This window comes from Miscanthus floridulus, chromosome 18, assembly GCF_019320115.1.
Source record: "Miscanthus floridulus cultivar M001 chromosome 18, ASM1932011v1, whole genome shotgun sequence".
NCBI classification, from domain to species: Eukaryota; Viridiplantae; Streptophyta; class Magnoliopsida; order Poales; family Poaceae; genus Miscanthus; species Miscanthus floridulus.
In genome coordinates this window covers 117,166,614-117,172,797 of record NC_089597.1, presented here as the reverse complement: position 1 = coordinate 117,172,797, position 6,184 = coordinate 117,166,614, and the positions used below count along the sequence as shown (strand labels likewise).

At 41.9% G+C, this 6,184-nt stretch overlaps 1 pseudogene; it reads right to left on the bottom strand.

Annotated features, from left to right (window-relative positions):
- Window positions 1-228: 228 nt before the first annotated feature.
- LOC136524452 (receptor kinase-like protein Xa21) lies at window positions 229-3,895 on the bottom strand (annotated as a pseudogene).
- Between the last annotated feature and the right edge of the window lie 2,289 nt (window positions 3,896-6,184).

Sequence of the window (6,184 nt, the reverse complement as noted above, 5' to 3'; positions counted from 1 at the left end):
TCATGCTTTTGTGCAATGTTTACACAAACACCAAAATGTTCAAAAAAAAATATATGACACACCACTAGCTCAATAATCTCAACCAGCCACGATGGGCTACTACTGTCTTTGATGCCTGAGAAACATTCAACTATTCATGTAGCTGGTTTACAAACCAAACACATGTAGAAACAAGTTACCATCCTTAGGGAAATAATTCACACTTCAGCTAACTGATGACGCCCCCCTTCACGGCGGAGGTGCTTCTGAAACTTTCCTAATTGCTTGCAACTCTTTTAGAGCATCTCCAATTGATGGGCGATCTGTTGGTGTCTCATCTGAGCAGCAAATCCCAACCTGCAGAATTGAAGCGACGCAGGCAATTGTCATGCCTCTAATACTGCTGGAGTTTGAGGTGCTTCGTTCATCTGTCTCTGTTAGTAACGGTTGATCCACAATAATGCTCACTCTGTCCGGCACTCCCATTTGAACATAGTTTCTAAGCCCAATGGCTTCATCAAATTCATTGGCCATTGGTCTTTTTCCAGTAAACATTTCCAGGAACAGTATGCCGAAGTTGTATACATCACCATGGGTGGAGACTTCATTGCCAAGCCCATACTCTGAAACCAACAATATGGAAACCTTCTCAATAAAGTTGTTTAAGGAGAATTTTGATATATGTTCATACAGTAATGTTAGTAGAAAGTTCATTTCCAAACCACTAAGTTTACCTATTTATTTTAGTGTCTACCTATAAATTTCAGAGATTTCAACTCTTCCATATTCTTCAAATTTTAGCTATTGTTTAGCTATGTTTAGATATTTAAGTAAATAAAACACCCATAAAGTCTTAATTTCAGCTATAGCCTACGTTGTGGATTAATTAGAAGAGATAAAATAGAAGTATACCTGGAGCTACATAACCAATTGATCCTCTCATTGATGCCCAGCCACTTGATTCATCTTTCTCTTGATGCAAGAACCACGCTAGCCCAAAATCACTAACGTGAGCAACCATGTCACAGTCCAGGAGAACATTGCTTGGCTTAAGATCACAGTGAACAATTGGCGTTGGCTTATGTTGGTGTAGATAATCAAGCGAGGCTGTATGTGTAGCCTTGCAATCAATTCTAGTGACTTCTGTTCACCATCTTCTTCCATAGTATGTTGGTGTAGCCATTGGTCCAAATTTCCATTTGGTAAAAACTCATAGACAAGGGCCATGAAGTCACGTCCTTGAAAATCAATACTTGAGCAGACGGTTAATATCTTTACAATATTTCAATGTCCAGCACATCTTAAAGTGTTGCATTCTGCAACAAAGCTTTGAGATGCGCCACGTTGCATGAGGTTGAGAACCTTAACAGCGACAATTGCATCCTGACCATTTACTGTCATTTTTCCTTTGTACACAGATCCAAAGCTCCCTACTCCGATGAGGTTTTCAGATGCGAAACCATTTGTTGCATTGACCAATTCAGCGAGGGAAATCCCCACATACTGCTCACTCAAGATTGACCTTTGTAGGTTTATTGCTTTTGTCTTGTGGTTCTTTTGGTGGAGTATGGATAGTGCAAATACAAGTGTGACAAAAACACATCCACTGCATATGGAAACTATTATGGCAACTTTATGATCTGACTTCTTGGTGGTGTGGTTCGAGCAGTTCTGGGATACCACCACACAGACCATCATTCCCAGTGATTAAGACTCCAATTGCATTCTGAAATACCCCATCGATCGGAACTCTACCTTGGAGTTTGTTGAACGAGAGATCCAATGAAGAAATACCTGATAATCTAGCAAGGGTCTCAGCTATGGTCCCAGCTAAATTGTTGCAGGAAAGATCAAGCTTTAAGAGGCCCCTTAGAGTTCCTAGTGATACTGGAATTGTCCCTTGAATGATGTTTTTAGATAAACTAAGATATACCAGGCTTTGACACTCGCTGACAGAGTTTGGGATCTCACTAGAAATCCTATTATTAGAAAAAATCAATTTCATTGAGATTTTTTAGATTGCCCAGTTCTGATGGGAAAGTCCCTGACAAGGAATTATCTGAAAGGTTCATGTAAATCGACAATGTTGATATGAAAAAAAGTTCTTTAGGTATTGAACCAAAAAGATTATTGTGAGACAGATCCAAAAGTTGTAATGGACAGTTTTTGAGACTTGAAGTTATTGGTCCACTGGTGTGATTACCACTAAGAAAAGGCTTAGTAAGTTTTGTCAGATTTCCTAGAGCTACAGGGATGGGTCCTGAGAAAGCGTTATTTAATAAATATAATATATTCACCTTCTTGAGGATGCCGAGAGGTGATGGAATTGTGCCTAAAAGAATATTTTCACCCATACCAAGTGTCTCCAGGTTGATGAGGTTCCCTATTCCTTCCGGTATTGTTCCAGTTATCTTGTTGTCTTCTATGCTAAGAAACTCCATTCCTATTGAAAAATTAGCAATTGAATTGGGTAGCACGCCTTTAAGTTTGTTGAAGTTCAAAGCTAGTTTCCTCATATTGCTACAATTGGTTAGACTAGACATGAAGCTCCAATCGGCATCATTTGTTGCTTCAAACTCATTTTCTACAAGCAACACTGCAGACAGGTTCATTTGGTGAGCTAAGCACTCTGGAATTGTTCCCGATAGGAAGGTGCTTCTTATTGCAATATATTGAAGCATGGATGCATTGCATATGGATGATGGGACTGGGAGCACGCCATGAAATTGATTGTATGATATGGAGAACAATTTTACTTTAAATAGCTTGCTGCCCGTATCAGGTGGGAAAATCCCAGTCAAGTTGTTGAGAGCTATTTCCAAAATTTCGAGAGAAGAAGGGTTGAACATCGAATAAGGCAAAGATCCTTCTAGGTTATTCCCATATAGATAGAGTCTGTTGAGGGCATGGAGGTTTCCGATGGAATGGGGTATCAAGCCTGAAAGTTTGTTGTCCATGAGAGAGTTCTCTAAGAAGCTCAAGATATCCTAACGATTCTGGGATTTGACCCACTAGACCGTTTTTCTGGAGATCTATGGATACTAGAGAAGAGAGGTTTCCTAACCAAGGAGGGATGGTTCCTTCTAGCATGTTTCCCCCCAACTCTAGTACACCGAGAGAAGAGAGGCCTTGCAGTGGTGGGATGCTTCCTTTCAGTTCATTCCTTGGAAGACTGAGAAGGGTCAATGCTGAGAGGTTTCCGAGTGAAGCAGGTATCGTTCCAGTTAACTGATTGAAACCTAGAGATAAACGGGTGAGATTGACAATGCTGCCTATCTCTGTTGGGATTTCTCTTGTTAAGTTGTTAAATTGTAGGACGAGCACTTTTAGACTCACAAGGCTTCCAATGCTAGAAGGGATTTTTCCTGTAAGTCTATTTTCGTCGAGGTAGAGGTAGGCAAGGTTGTGCAATGAGCTGACCTCACTTGGTATTTCACCCTGTATCATACATATTACCATAAAGAGAGATGACGACAAGGTGACTGCAATTCATGAGTGATGGTTGAATGTATCTTTGGATGGAGTTGTGTCCAAGTACAAGAGTCTCAAGGTCACGAAGATTACCAAGCTCTGGTTGCATGATGCCATGGAAGTGGTTCAATCAAAGATCGAGCAGCCTCAAGTAGGTTAGGTTGCCCAGCGCAGTGGTGATGGTGCCAACAAGGTTGAGACTGGTGAGGTTCAACGCCACCACACGGCCAAGTCTTCCTTTCAAGCCGCATGCCACATCGGGCCACTGGCACATGGGAACAGACAGGTTGCCCCATTGCACCAGGGCTCCCGACGGGTCCATGCTCACGTGTGACTTGAACGACATGAGCGCGCCATGGTCGTTGGTGTTGCTTGTGGAGACATAGCAAGGAGAACATGCAAGCAAGACGAAGGTGAGCAAGAGCAACTCCCGGAGTAGCGCCATTGCTGTCGGGGGAGCTTTGGAATTTGTTGCTGGGATGGCTGTGTTTGTTTTAGGGTAAGGCAACTCGTGGTGCTCCTGATTTATACTCGAAGAGGTAGCACTTGCCACTGGATCTAGCTTGAATTAATAACCAGCAGTCAAATTTCACTGACCAGATCGAGACGAAGACTAGAGCAAGAGCAACACAAATCAGACTTGTCAAATGTGATGTAAGTACACAGAGTTGGCACATTAGCGTCACTCTCCTCCAAATGGCAGCTGGTTGGAAGATGACAGTCGTATATACTTCGCTTTGATAGGTTGTTCATCAGTCAGCACAGTGCTACTACTAGATCCTGGAATCCTTCAGCTTCCAGCCGGCTGCCGGCCAAACCTTTTCCCATGGAGATTATCGTCCTTATGGGTTGGAGTTGGAGGATCGGACGATATTTTTAATCTTGTGAGTCCTTATGGCTAGCAATTCAGGCGACCACTTTAAAGTGAATTAAAATTTTATTTAAGCCTAAGCAAGAGAACAGGTATCTAGACACCTTGCAGAAGTGACAAAGCAAGGGTAGGGAGAGCATATACAAACCCAAATAATTCATATATAGCACCTTCGTGCTGACCACTTTAAACAATATGCGAGAATAATAATAAGAGTAAAAAGAAATGTGCTATACAGTGCAGGCTGAGCGTATTTTTATTATATGTGTTTCATATATGTTAAACCCTAAAAATTTTTACCATAAACCATCCTCATCATGTTGTATACTTGTGTACATTGTTGTGATATTGATAAGCACAACACCAGCTGCACAACTGATTAACTGAATAGATAGTTCATGCAAACGTTATTCTACCAGTTTCTAACTCATTAGTCATACTGTGATGCACCCCCACTAGAGTAATCTCGGCCTGCCACAATGTGCTTACGCCTTTTTCCGCTTAAGTAATTTTTTTTTTTTTTGGACTGGAAACAGGAGGGGTGAAAGCCCCTACTGTGATTTATTGCAAAAACTAAATGGTCTGAGTACAAAATCACGAAACAAAAAAGGTTACAATATCAATGTTTTTCTAAAGGAGATTAATTCTGCTTTTTAGAAAGCAATCAATGTCACTGACAGCATGCAGTTATACACAATCCACATTTCACTATCTTAGTTCTAATCCCGGTAAAGAAAATAAGAGGGACAATCTATTTTAGTCTTTCTCAGCTCTGTTTCACCATGACCTCTCATATCAAGTAACAGCATGAATCTCAGCCACTCGGTATCGCTCTATCGTTTCCTTGACTGCCTTCTCTTCGCTCTCGCTGTCATCGTCACGTCACCCCCTGCCCTTCTCTGCTCCTACTTCGCAGCACGGTTGTTCGGAGGAGGCGGGGGCGGGGGCATGAAAGTCGCCGAGAAAGTACACTGTCTTCTAATTACTATAAGGTCACACACACCAAGTAGTAATGTATTGGCTGTAGGAACAATTAAGAATTTTTAAGGCATCACAAAAGCAGACCGAAAAGATGAGCTATTGCTAACACAAGCTAAGATGTGCCTACAACAGTCTGTTTCTCGTGGAATTAATGTCGGCAAGAAACTGCGGGAACAGAACCACAGACTTTGGCAAATAACAGGTAAAGACATCTGCAACCAAACTGCAACCAGCGCCCTAGTGCTACAGAGATTATAACTAAATAAGTAATTCCAAGTCAGAGATTGATTCACTGGGACGCTGCACATATCTGAAGATCAATAAGTCGATGCTCTGTTGCTTACCTGTGTGAGACGATAAGAATCTGCAGCTAGAGCTATTATGTTCGCAGCAAGAAACAGAGAAAGAGAGCACAGAAACAAGCTGCTGCTACTGCTGCTGGCTAACACATGCAAGGATGGCTTACGGTTGCTCCAGGAATTGAAAAGGTTCAGAACCTGAAACAATTGGCTACTGCTCAGAAGTCGGAACCGACGAAGCTGCTGCTGGGTTAACAAACCTGAAAGGCTAAACAATGTGAGCTTAGCTGTCGCTGGAGATAGAACAGAGAAAAATCGCAGCCGGCAGTCGACCTTGCAAGGAAATTTGACAAAAACAACCAAAACAGTGTGCTAAGCGTAGACAAAAGCACATCCTCATGACTCTTCATGCTTCTGTGCACTGTAATGATGATAAGCGTAGACAAAAGCACAGCAGATAGTTCTTGCCAACGTTATTGTACAAGTTTCACACATACACCAAAATGTCCAAAAAAAGAAACTGTGGCACACTATCAGCTCAAAGAATCTCAACCTGCCACTACTGTCTTTGCCGCCTGAGCAA